General features: G+C 40.1%; 1 protein-coding gene across 1 annotated transcript in view; it reads left to right on the forward strand.

Annotated features, from left to right (window-relative positions):
- Positions 1-8182: 8182 nt before the first annotated feature.
- ahnak (AHNAK nucleoprotein) overlaps positions 8183-14375 on the forward strand; it is a 32262-nt gene continuing 26069 nt past the window's right edge. The window contains exon 1 of the mRNA XM_047039615.1: positions 8183-8468. The gene's annotated coding sequence lies outside the window, so the exon portion shown is untranslated. The remainder of the gene's footprint in view (positions 8469-14375) is intronic.

Consider the following 14375-nt stretch of genomic DNA (forward strand, 5'->3'; position numbering starts at 1 on the left):
AAGTGATGTCATTCTACTGCAAAGTGCCTGGAATGGATTCCATCCAGGGAACTGTGCGACCTGATGTGAGAGAATGAGCTGCTGTCACCTAAGAATTGCACAATTAGCCTCGGGTTCAGGGACATGCAGTGAATCTGTTCTCCACCCTTTTGTCTGTAGTGTCCATATGTCTTCTTTTGGATTTAATTGAGATTATCATGGGCTCCTAAAAAAAACATACAAAAATGCTATTCCAACAAAGCTAATGCTTTTTTCAACATGGCTTTATTTTATCAGTCATACAATAGTTTTAATTATGAATATCTGCATTCAATACATCCAAATTCCCCCATAAATTCTTGTAATTTACCCCAAATATGTGAACTACCAATATATGGATAGTATTTTACCATCGTTCTGTATCACTTCCACTTCCACAACATTGGCACTATCCTACTAAATCAAATCAAAATCTATTTGTATAGCCATTTTTACAAGCAATGTCACAGAGGGCTTCACATATGCCCATAGAACTGCTCCTCATCCAACCTGAACCCTCAAGAAAGACAAGGAAAAGCTCCCAGAAAAACTCACCAGAGGAGAAAAAGTGGGAGAAACCTTGGGAGGAGCTATTCAGTGAGGGATCCCCCTCCTCCAGAGACGAAACTAAACTGTCTTCTAAAGAGATGGACAGTAAGTGAATGAAACCCTCCAATAGCTGTAAGGTACCTTGATCAGAGACACCGGAGTAGTGTCCTACCAGTGTAGTGGTGAACAAATCAAACACATCACACACAAACCAAATGTTGACATGCATTCCAATACACAGCACAACATTTTATACACACATTGTAAAAATATAAAATTGTTTTGTTTGGATTGGTTCTCCTACACCTTATCTTTTGTTAGGAGGTCATGCCCAGTTCCTTTATACGACTGATTATTGAGAAAATGAGTGCACTGCAAATATTACAATCTCGATTCTTTTGTCAGCAATAGGCACAATGGGCACATTGAACGGACTCTGGTTCTAAAGCCACTTCACTAACTTGATTAAATCATGACATGCATAATACAGTTCTGTATTGGAACTAGTGAAATGGCTTTTGCACTTAAGTTTTGTGTTGGCCCAACTACCAAGGTGTGCACTGACTTTACTAACACACACAGTGTGTTAGTGAGGTATCTGGAGTTGGTGCTCCAGATACTTCAAATGATAAAACTCATGGTCGTCAGATTTTGATGCCCCTCTGAACAATGCCTACCCATAGATGCACACACACATGCACACACACAAACCCACCACTAGTGACTATCATATCCAGATATTTAACCTCTGAGGAAGATGAATAGACATTTGAATTTCCCCTTTCAGCTCTCATGGTAATGAGAATATGGAAATGTGCCCACATGCCTCATTGCGTGACTCACCCATCCTTTGAATCCTTCTTGATGTCTGTAACCTGAGTAAGCAAGTTCACCCACATACAACATTTTATTGTCCTAACAGCAGCTTCTAGTGTTGCTGTAGTTATTGAAAAAAGCGCTATCCAATCATGTCATAGTTATTATACACCATTGCATAGTACTGTATTAAATATATGAGATGACAAACACACTGTAGCTTTATCTCTCTCTCATGCAAACTCACATACACTAACTTACTATGTAAGTGCCAGTGTAACTGTGTTGCTAAATCATGTTCAATTTAACAAGTTGAGTAATAAGTTAACTCACAAGTGGGGTTACATTTTCATTTGACTCATTTGCTCCCAAAGTGAAATAACCTGAGTTAAATCCAAGGGGGAGTATGTGGGCTTTCTCTCCAACCTCTCTCTCTCCCCCTCTATCTCTTTACCTCTTCACAGGCAGAGCATGACCATAACAAGGACAACATCTTCCATCACTGTAGTTTGTTCAGTATGTATAGAGTTAAAACTTAGACCAGCCCAAGAACAATACACATCACTATGCCAATAGCAACACTCTGTTCTTCCAACCTTGCCAAAGATCCCCCCCCTCTCTCCTCCAACTCCTGCTTTATTTATTTCTTGTCCTTGCACTCTAACTATTTTCCTTCCTCTCTTGCCTCTCCCTCTCTTCAGACATTTTGTTTCGGTCCTCGACGGGTCCTTGACGGGACTGGGCAAAAAAAGCGTCGGAGGAGAGCAGGGAAGCTTATATGGGTATTGTCGTCTGATCCTCTCTGTCAGTCCCATGTGTGGGCTGGAGAGTGGTGCGCATGTGCTCGGCGTCTGCGTCGCTCCACACATCTGGAAAGAGTGAGGTGGTGGAGGGTTTGGAGCAGGGAGAAGAACAAACTGTTTAGTCAGAGGCCAACCTCTCCCAAAAATGCTCTCCACTCCCTGCCTTCATATCTTCCCTTCGTCTTTAAACCTAACCGTTCCTTTGCTGCGACACAATTGCATACTCTTCTTTTCAAACGTACTTCCAACCCAACTGGAGACAGACTTGTGGATCAGCGTTCATGTCAAACGTATACATTTTGTTGATATGCTCTCATAATTTTCTGTAATCTCCGCGAGGAGGATTTCGGTCATCGCTGGAGGGAGGGAGGGAGTAACTTATTTATGGGGATATTTTTTATCATGTGGTTTTTTGACACATAGGGCTCAACTTGGAGACTTGCCTCAACTGACACATTTATGACTAAACAAGGAGGTCTGAGATTGCTAGTACAGACCAAGAAGATTATTTAACAAGGCGATGGATGTTCTTTGGCTGACAACTGGAACACATTGTTTTTATGTGCTCTGCTATCCAAAGTTATATCAGTTACTGGCCTAATAGTGTTTCCTTTACATGTGTAGCATTGTTTGACGTCTCCGCACTTGAAAGGGTTAATGCTGTTTGCACTCAAATGCAGCATGGTAATTCAGAACTCGATTGGAATGAGGAGGGTCAAAGGTCAATTTACAAGAAAATAGCTGATAGAGACAGAGGAGGGTTACGATGTTGACGTGAACATAACATAGGAGTTATCAGGCAGGCTCAGCCACATTGCAAAGTTGTTTCAAGCCACTCCATCTCTCTTATTTCCTTTGACTTTTTTCTGTCTACCTACAAGTTCAAATCTTTTGAGGGAGAAGAGAAATGGTGTCCCTGAGAGAAGAAAAAAGAGAGGGACTGAGAGGGAAAACAGACAGCCCCTGCATTTCTGGACGTGAGACCCCATAGTTATAGGCTCATATTACCAGAGTTGGGAGGTGGGGCTGACAGTGGAAAGGATTCTGTTTAACAAAGTTGTACTACAATGCTCTGAAATTCTATAAAACAATCAAACATTGGCATTTGAATTGTACATTTTGCCACCAATGAATGCAAACTAAACTTTTGTTACTGACAGTTTAGTCTGGGTTTGTCTATTTGTCAGCTATTCCTTTCAAATGTTTTGACTTTGATTGCTAGTATGCAGATATGTAGAATTATCTAACTACTGTAGTTAAACAATAATATTGATTTGCAATAAGCTACATGCAAACAATTTGTACGCAAAAAGATATTTTGGTGGACTAAGGAAAAACATACACTTTTTGTTCTCTTTTTTATTCATTGTATTTTTGCTGGAGTGTTTTTTATGACAGAATATCAAGGAACTGCACACTAAATTTAGGAAGTAAAAGCTTAGTTTTAGGTGCCATTTGTTGTTGCATTAATTTCCCCCCCCTAGTAAGTCAATTATATAGTAATGAGATGGTCAATAGGTTGAATTACCAAGTTGTAATTTTGTGCTGTGTGCCTTAAAAAATAATGATTGTATACTTTTATTACTGTATGCATAGTACAATTTAGTTCCAGGTCAGACAATGTAGTTATTGTTATTGTTAAGTCTTACAGCAATTGTCCAATTGTAGTTTACAAGAGGAACTCAATTAGCACAATACAATCTGTCCCAATTATTATGTCAGAACCCTGACCCTATCTTTTGTCTCACTCTTTTTCACACTTTTTCTTGCTAATTTTTCTCTCTGTCTCTTTTCCAAGACTTTGCTTTTTGTCAGAAGTATAATTTAGATAGAGAGAGAGAGAGAGAGAGAGAGAGAGAGAGAGAGAGAGAGAGAGAGAGAGAGGGGCTATTGATCTGGTTCAGCTCTTTGAATGGAAATATGTCCTCCCCTGGTATGGAGGTTTGATTGCCATTTCATGTATTGACTTGCTGTGGTAAGGCTGATTTTCAAACTCACCCTGTCATAGGGTCAGACTTTTGGAACATTTACAACTATGACTGGAATGTTTAGCTCACAGGGAGGTATCTGTCTGTGGTGAAACATACCAGAGGAGGGTTATGAAGAGAGACTGTTTTGATTGATCCATCACATGATGGACTTATAGGACGCAACTGAGAAATACATTTAGAAAACTGCTTAACTAATCTAAATGCTGCACTGCTTTCATGAAAGACCTGAAATACTTACAAATCAAATAATTGACTCACCCACAGATGTTTTTTGTGTGTTGAAATTGTAGGTGGAGCCACATTGTTGTACATGAGACATAGTCCTGACTTCATTAAATTACTAAAGAGTGCCAGACAAGAACAAACATGTAGTAGCAGTTGACAATGAGAATGTTTGCCAGTCTAAAGCACTGACACATGAAGGCTTTTCATAAAGACAGAACCCAAGTTTGTTTAGGTACCAGTAAAGACAATTATAACTTGACAGCCCTTATTCAGAATTGTTTGTTACATTTTATGCCACTTTTTGGCTTCTGATATTTACACATACACACACACAGGGCATTGCTATGGAAACATCCCTGCCCTAACTGGTCCCATTGCTTATTATGTTGCCATGGCAGCCATACCAGAATAGTCTTTTTTTTCATACTCACGCTGTCCCTCCCTCGTGTTCGTGACTCACAACTCGCAGTGGAAACCACAACTCAATCTGTCTCTCATTGCCTTTTTTTCTCTGCATTCTTTCTGTACTAGAAGTACGCTTTTACCCATCAGTATCATCTATGCGTGCAGGGAAACCCCAAGGAAAATTAGGAAATAGCTGTGTAACCATGGCAACAATCATAACTCGTGTGTTGCAAGACACTGTACACTTGACACAGTTAAATTAACAGATTACTGTTGTTTGTCAATGTTACTTGGAAACCATCTGATCATTTACCTTGCAAGTTTTTGCTCAGGTAGTAATCCTTTTTGACCATAAGTTTAATGGTCATTTAACAGAACCTTGACCATATTCAAAATACCTCTCCAGAATATACAAACTTTGTGAAAATTAAATAGTTGCTTAATGGAACTCAACCACAGACAAGTTAGGGAGTGAAAAATGTCACACTGCCTTAAATACATTTTTTTGAAAAAATTAATAAAAAGAGCTGACTGTGCAAACAATCTTTACTGCATGCAAGATTTGTTTTACCAGTCCTTGAAGTGGACTCCAAAAAGCAACCATTTTAGTTTAACAACATTTGTAAGCAACCACAATAGCAGCAAACATGTCAGGCTCAGTTTCAGTAAACTAAAGATGTGTCACAAAGCATAGCAGCTATTGAAGGGACTCTAAAATATTGTACTATTACATTTCTTAGGAATCATTCCAAGACAAAGCATTTACATTTTGTGCAAGTGTTTACAACTTATACAGACTTTTCAGTCGTACAATATACGTATTTACATGTGGGTCAAATAAGAAGATGAAAAGTAAGAGATAGGGCCAAGAAAATTGTAGATTCTATCCCATGATCTCTCAAATGATCTAAGGACACACAGACACTTACTATTCTCCACCAAACACTAGTTGTATTGTTCAGTCAGATGGAATTTCAGCTGGCTATCATCAAATTCATTCCAATGTTTTACTATTGAAATTGTGTACTTTTCACAACAGTACATAATCATCTTCAATCGAAACGTCAGCCTGTATCATCCTCAAACTGTAAAATGTAATGAACATGAGTGTAATTCTAGATATTGTTTTCTTTCTGATCTATCAGACTATGTGCCGTTTTAATCGTGGGTGTGATTGATTATGTCATACATGCACACCCATCACAATTGCCAATCCAGCCTTCGGGCTGGAATCCCATGACTTTCCCTACTTGCCAGCCTGAGTGATTCTGTTTGCATCGTAGTCATGGGCTGTGACTCTAAGCCCAACTATTTGCACTGGTTCACACAGGCAGGCACACCTAGACCGACAAGGAAACACACCCATTCCCACATATCCTTGATATCCTCCTATTCATTGTAGTCTTTCCACATTGATTGCTCACTCACCCTCATTTCAATGGTAAGTTTTGAAATTTAAAACACAAAGTACAGACAAGCATTTGAAAAATGTTTTAGGTTTGCTGACATTTTATAAGGGACATATAGTTGCCAAGCAATGAAAAAAACATACAATTCAGCTGGTTCTCCAAGCCACACCCCTACAGCCACACCCTAAAAGGGAGTTTGTCAAACATGTATTCAGTCAACAGGTGCAGGGAAGCGCCCCCATCAAGTGAAGGCTGCAGATACATATTTACCTAGACAGAAATGATATATTATATTTTTCTAACACTAACATTGACAAAATCAATTGTTGAGTTTGAGGACAGTCTAACATCAAAAACTTTTTTTTTTAATGCAGTCAATATATACTTTTGAGAATCATTATTTTTTGGGGGGAATCCACATTTGTCTGACTAAGAGTGTGTGACCATGTGCACAACATTACTTGTGGGTTGTAAAAAATCCATTCTTAAAACACCTTATTCTATATGACTATTGCTTTGAGAATTCCTTCACAGTCCTCGACACTCTGGCAGTCCAAAAAGATTAATGGGACACAAATTCCACATAGACCTTTAGGAGTCCCCCCTATCCTACACATGTTTGGTGTTATCTCTTTCACTTTAATCTCGGCATGCAATGATTGGGTATTTTCAAACAAAACAGGCAGTGTCTTTTGTAGAATGGTTCAGACTGTTTTGGTTAGAAAACAGAACAGGGCTCTTATGACTCATAGTGTGTGCCACACCCTGTTCTTCTCCACAAAGACGAGTTGCTACTTCCTCCCTGTTTGCTCTCCTGTTTGCTATTTCACCTCAGTGAGTAGGGGTGTGACATCTGGATATGAAAAAAGGGTGGTTCAAGGATTCATCCTTGAGACATAAAGGCATCCACACAAACACACACATACAGTGTGCATACAGCCTAACTTTGCAAGCAAATAGTCATGCAAATGTCAACAGACCCATATATGCCTTCAAACACCCACACCCACACATTAAAGTTTTATTTGAATTGTAATTCCCCTTACATTTCCTTCAGTTCTTTTCCCACAGTAAGATTAAATCAACCTTAGGTGTTGCCCATCATAGTTTTAATAAACTATTTTTCACATGTAACATTTGAGCTGCTTTGAATTTTGAACTAGAGAGGCTTCTAACATGGGATGAGACAACATTCCACTGGACTTGGTTACAGGTGACATAGTCTGATGCAACTGTGGATTCTTGAGTATACAGCCACAGCAGTATGATTTTTTTTTTTTAACTGATGTAAGGCGATCGCAAAAACTGTGGCACAATCACAATCAAAGCTATTGTTGCACATATATTAGAAACCATTTAAAGGAGTGTGATACGAATAATTTACAAGAATATACATTAGTGACAGTTTAATATTACAGTTGATTTGTGAAGCGTAAGAAAGTTGTGACAATATTTTTTCTCTGTTTCAAACAAATGTCTCACAGACGTTAAAAGAGAAGATGTTCAATGTTAAGGTAACTTTCTTGCAATCATGAAGGTATTACAGGTAGAAAAGAGCAAAAATCACATATTGGTAAGCACCATGATAAAAACTACAAAGGACATAAGTAATAAATCATACAAAGCGCAACAGTCATGGGGAGATTTGAACCTAGGACCAGTTGATCCAAAGTCCATGAAGTATTATCCATGAACCTTCTCACCACTTGTTGCTTGTATGGTTAAAACATTCAATCCAGGTTGTAGACCTAAATCATATCAATAGATTTGATGTTCTATTGTTAATTTCTTTACATTTATTCCTGCCCCTTTCTGTCCCAACTTTTTGGGATAGAAAAGTTTTCTATTACATGTCATTTGAGCACTGTAGCTGTATGACTCAGACATTGGGTGGGCCGAGCTAAAGTGCTGGACGACCACTCCCTGTACACCGTTACCTCCCTCCCTCTGCAACCAGGAGCCATACCCTTGCGCCTGTCCATCCATTCTTCATTGCACGGAGTAACAGCCACGCAGACCTGAAAAAAAGTGAAAAGCACTCGGAGGGGAGGAAAAAAAGGGTGGAGGGAGGAAAAACGCCCTGGAGCCCGAGAGAGAGAAAGTCGATACATAAATATTAGAGAGAGGAAGAATCTGTTACAGATAGAAAACTGAGTTTGGGAAGAAGTACTTTTATTGACAGGGACGGAGAAGACAACACTACCAAGGATGCTCAAGCTGGTGTGAAAGTTTTGGCAGCACAGACTGCGCAGGTAAGAGCATTAGAATTGTGTGTATGCTAAACATTCGATCTTGTCTCGTAATTTACTTGTTTAAACAACTTACTAATAGAAAGTCATTATATATATATATAATGTGCGCATGGCGTGGCAATAGTTCTGATTTGAGTTTGTTTTGATACGTTGGGAATTTTGAAAGGTCATTATAGCGGAGTAAAGTGTTTACTACTGAGAAAAAGACGATTGATGTTGTCTTGCAATTGTATTTATTGTTCGAAGTTCTACAATTTTGAACACGAGAAGTGGGTGTGTATCCACACCCACATAAATTTGGGACTAGGGTTGCCCACTTTGATCTGCTTGTTTATTGCGCTCTGAAGAAGTTGCCTGGGGATAAAAGAACGACGTAATTTTAAAAAGTGAAAGAAACTTATTTCATTGCATGGCAATATTGCCTAATTGTGGTCAACCTTAACTTTCTAAATGTAGACTAATCGGCTACAGCAGATTAATCGAGTCTGTGCAACGTGGAGGTCGATCCACCAAACCTCGCCCACAAACGATTCACATTGTAGTGAGAAAACGCCCAAAGATTGTAAAGTTTACTTTAAGAAGCCTACACAAAGCCTATCCACATATTATCCTCTATTGATTGGAAGCATACAGTTGTGATGAAACAGGAGGATTTTTCCATGAGTAGTAATAATAGGTGTTATGAATAGTTACTGCGACAGATCGGCTAAATCTTGTTAGTGCATATTCTTCTGCCTACTCTCACCTCCTTTCACCCTCCTTCTCCTTTTCGGGAGACACGCCCAAGAGTAAAGAAAAAGTAGGGCTGCAATCATGTTCAGTCGTTTCAAGACAACGATTTCACTTATCCTCACTAACCAATGCTATGCATCAGTATTGATGTAGCATAGGCTATGAAAGAATGCTATTATAAAAAATCAACTGCCATTTTTTAGACCAGTTTATACTTTAGGTTAAGCTATGTGTTTTTGTGTCATCCGTTTTCACATATGGATATGGGTGGAGTTTGGGAACTCATGTCTTTTTTACCTCGATTCTTTTAACCTGGGCTGCAGGCCAGGGTGTGGAGAGGGAGGGAGAGAGAGGCGGAGAAAGGGAGAGGGGGATGGGCGGGGGTGGGGGGTAATGGAATGCAGCGGTTTGGAAAGACTTACTAATTGAAACCAGCTTTGAGGCAAAAAGGGGGAAAAGCAAGACTCAATGAGTTGAGAAAAAGAGGGGATTTATCATCTTAAAATGAGGAAAAGTAGGATGCCTTTGTTTGATTGACACGTACAACTCAAACATGACTCCGGGCAATTTGACTGTCATTTGTGAGAGATAAACTTTACTAGAACAACATGATCTCACTCATTCTGATAATTTACAGATATGGAATAAGACAGCTTTAACAAGTCCAGACGTGTTTTGGCTAGTTGGTCGTAAATTCGAATTTCCCCACCCATCCCCCTTTGTGCCACACCCTAAACTCTCAGGAGTCAGGAAGGCTTCTTCGAAAGCTAGCTTAAGGCTGTCATCAAAATCAACCAAGCTCATGTTTAGTGCCACAAAGATGCCTGGAATTTCTGAAATTGCTGTTCTCAAAGGAATTAAAAGGTATTATATGGTGGATGATACATAGTTACAAAGTTTAATTTGGTAAAATATTGTATGTTGAATGTTTTGTGTGTACATGCCACAACTAGTACTTGTATATTGAATTTGTGTCTGCAATTGTTTGATCCAAAGTAAGTCAGCAGTATCTGTAGGCCCACACAAAGCCAAACAAGATACCCTATTCCCAATAAACCTTAGGAAAATCCTTTACTTTTCAACTGACTGAGCAAACAAAGCCATCAATGTATTTATCTCTCTCCTCATGTTTTGAGATGCTTTGCAGTCTATCATTGCTTTCATAAACACCGTCAGTAGAAGGTGTTCGTCCGAGGGCCCTACCAAACTTGCCATGGTTTTGGCCTTTGCTGAGTGTTGATAGAGGGGAGAGGAGTGGCACTGGCCTCGCCAGTGTGAAACGGAAAGAGCCTGGAGCAGCACACTTCCTCTGTTACATCCTCCGGGGTGTGTGTGTGGTGTGTGGTGTGTGTGTGGGTGGGTGTGTGTGTGTGTGGGGGGGGGGGGGGTAGCAAGGGTGTGTCAGCATGTGGTTGAAGGAGGTTGGTGTGATATGGACTAAATAGAGAAGGACAAGAGAAGAGGGGGATTCAGATGCCTATCAGGGGAAAGTATGTTATCTTATCATCGTCTGTATTCACACATGAATTGGCCCCAGGATATAGGGCTGGATTAAGAAAAAACTAGATCTTGCTGTAACAGCGTTCTTAGTCTCACAAGTGACACTTTAGGAAAACTATGTCTGTTTGTCAAGATAAACTAAAAACAAACTTCTCTTTGCAGAAGGGATTTGAAAATACAGTATTAAATCTGCCAGTTTTTCAGGGTAGAAGTAGTTGAAAGTTAGTACAACTGAAATGCATCTGGGAGATCCCAACGCCCTGTAGGCTCCAAGTGAAATGTTGCAATTGAAGGTAGGGAACGACGACCATTGCAAAAGACTTGGATAAACTGTACAACCACTCCCTATTTGTCCACAGTTGGTATGGAATGCTTTGACATGTCTTGAGTATGCACCGAAAGCACTTATCGCCCTGTCTGGATGTTGAGAAATAAAAATCACAGAGCTGTGTTACAGACTTTACAAGGACCAATCAACATCCTCATGTCACCTATTTAGTTAAGATTTTCCACTCTGATCCCAACCAAAAAGTGCTCTTACTCCCTTGACTGGAAGCTTTAGTTCCATTTTTGGGATGTGCTTATTGTGTAATTTTTTTGGCATGGTTTGTTAATCAATTAAAATTAAATTCCTTTTAAGGATTGACTCGGCTGCTATTTTAGCATGGGCATGGATAGGGAAGGCATGAGGGCTTTTCGTCTGTATCTGCATGACCCAAGGGTTTTTTCCTGTGTTGCAGAAGAATTATCCTAAGATTACAAGCTATAAACCTTATGTGACCTTAGTTGTGTTCATCTGCTCCCCTCCCCCTTTCCAACTGACTTGTCCCCACCCTCCTCTTCTATAGAGAAGGGGTGACGTGTGGTGTCCGTAAAGGTTGTTTGAAACAAGGGCCTGAAATACCAGGGTAGCCGTGGAAATGTAAATTTAGAAATATATTTGGTCTTGTTTTGTTTGTAGCAAGCCTGGCAACAAAAGACACTCCCACTGAACCTTAGTAAATACTACTACAACTGTTTTACTCCTTGATTACAAAGAGCACACAAACCGAAAGCAATGTTGTCTTGTCTCAGGTAAGTGTTATAATAAGGGGATAACATGCAGCAAATGGACCGGGTTGGAATTGAACCCGGGCTGCTGCAGTACATTTTCAAATCATGGATATAGTGCTTTTGGATGAAACACAAGTTTCCCCCTCCCTCTCTTCATCTCTTCCACCTTCCTATTTCTCTCTCTTCTGTTGTGAAACTAGTCATGCATGTTTAAAAAAGATTATGTCTTCATAACACTGGCTCTATGTTTAAGTTCTTCCCTTTATCAATAATCAATATACTTTTTTTGTTCTTGAGAGGGAATTAAGCAGTAACTTTGAAGAGTCTTTGTTTATGCATCCACTTAAACAGCACAGCAGCAACTCAGCAAGTATGTAGGTTAATCTACACACACAGTAAAAAAGATCTAGAACACTCAGTTGGAGTTCTTTGTCAAATTTTACTTCTACACAAGCGGTTGTTGTTTTCTCTTAAAACGAAGTTCTCATAAAAACGAAGTTTCCCCTAATATTTCCATAAGTGTGTGACTTGGTCCTGCCAAAGTCACAATAGTTTAATCAGGAGCAGTCGGGTTGGCGTCAGTGGGAAGACATTGGTCTTTAGCAGGACTGTGGTTGCTGGTGCGGACCAGCATTTGTTTTGACTTACATTCTTCCCACATGCGTCACATACACATCTCATATCTGTGCTTTCAGGGAAAATTGTATTTTCCAAGTTGCCTTTTGTCATCTAGACTAAAAGCCCTGTCTTAAAACCGCAACACTTGGAGGAAGGGAGACAAACGCACAGAGACAGTTTTGTTTGAAAACGGTCAAGATAGTTCTCTGTCCTCTCAACTGTAGTGTCTTTATTTGTGCTTAATCGAATCGGTGCTTGCCACAGTTTTAGGCTCCTAAAATGCTTGATCTCTAATCAAGGTCATGCTGTAGCCTTTTACTCCAGTTAAGTTTACTCCCTTTAAGTTATCACCATGATGGGCTGCTCCGAATCTTTTGATTGAATGTCTTATTGGCCGTCTCCCCAGCCGTTATAATAAACAAGTAAAAAAAAAACTCTCTCTATGTGTTTCCAAATGCTGGCAGGGTGTGACTTCTTTATGTCACACAGGTACAGGCAGCCGCTGGGTATGATGGCAGTGATGATTGCACAAGCCCCGAGGGCTAAGAAAAGTTTGTCCTGTTCTGTGGTGGTATGAACCCTGTGCCGACTTGCAGTGTGTGTGGGTGAGCTGAGTGAGGCCGGGTAGAGCGGAGAGTTGGGGAGCAGAGACAGAGGACATTTCTTTGGAGTTAGTCACCGTGGGGAGAGGCTGGGCTCTCTTCCAGCTGGCCTGACGGTTCTATCAAGGAATGTGTGTGACTGGAGGGCTGGGTGGGGCTCTGCTCTATGGGTACTTCTCCCTTAGCAAGCAGCTCTTAGGTGGAGAGCGGGATGGCGTGTCCACCTCTCTATCCCCAACCGCGGTTGCCTGTACTGTTCTACATGGGTGTGTACTTACCACTGCCCATTTAATTCCTCATTCAAGTGTGTGTGTCTGTACGTGTGTGGAATGGGAGGAGTTTAATTGTGATGGTCACAACAGCGCAGTAGGCAACACTGTTTACCTTTTGATGTTACCCTAAGACATGCTTAGGATCTGAGCCTCGGCTTAAGTTTCCTCACTGTACCTGGAATCTTATTCTGGTTCAAACAGTTCCAGGAATATCTCATCAATGACTCTAAACAGAAATTACATAGTGTGCTTGTATATGAAAAAAATTGCATTGTTGTTTTTCTGTGGACAGGAAGAAAAAAAAAGTTCTGAAATAAATTCTGTTTCATGCATCAAAAGTACGCAAGTTAACACGTCATTGTTGACATGGTATATCACTTACTATTTACACCTCATCCAGTTGCTTTTATCTTGTCTGAAATGTCTAAACTGTCATGCCAGACACAAAAACTGATCATGGATGTCAAAGATCACCTGTACGTTTTAAAGGACAGATGACTCCACATAGCTCTCAGTGTATCTTCAATAATACAAAGCTCATCAGTGTTGTCTATCTGTACTCTTGTGACAGCCAATTTGATGTAATCTGCCTGGGGTCTGATGTCTGAGAGTGTACACAGCTGCTATGGCCCACGTCGCTGTACGCAAACACAGGGACAACCGCGCACGGCTTGGCATTTGTCGTGACAGTGCTCTGTCTATTTCAGTGTCAACAGTACCAGCCCAAGTTCAGAAATAAACTGCCAACAGAAAATAAAGCAGTAAGATTGGTAGAGGTTTTAGCTGGGAGTTGCGATGACACATTTGAATGAAGGTATGAAATAACCAATGAGTAAAAGCATAGTGTGAAAAGACTGGTTCACTTTTCTGTTTGTGGATGCCATGCATCAGTGAAAGACTTTGTTTGGGTTGTGCAACATTCAACAGGTAAAGATAAACTGATCCAGTAAACTTATGGAAGTTGTTCTTTTGCGTTCCTTTATTGTCTTTTGGTTGTTGACAAAATATATCTCTGTAATTACAGGCCTATCAATGTATAGTAATACTATTGGACATGTGCAGTTAGTATTTTTTTTATTATAACAGTTATTTGCCACCAGTGTCTTTGAGATAACAACCTGTTCAGGATA

Source organism: Hypomesus transpacificus, chromosome 1, assembly GCF_021917145.1.
Source record: "Hypomesus transpacificus isolate Combined female chromosome 1, fHypTra1, whole genome shotgun sequence".
In the NCBI taxonomy this organism is placed as follows: Eukaryota; Metazoa; Chordata; class Actinopteri; order Osmeriformes; family Osmeridae; genus Hypomesus; species Hypomesus transpacificus.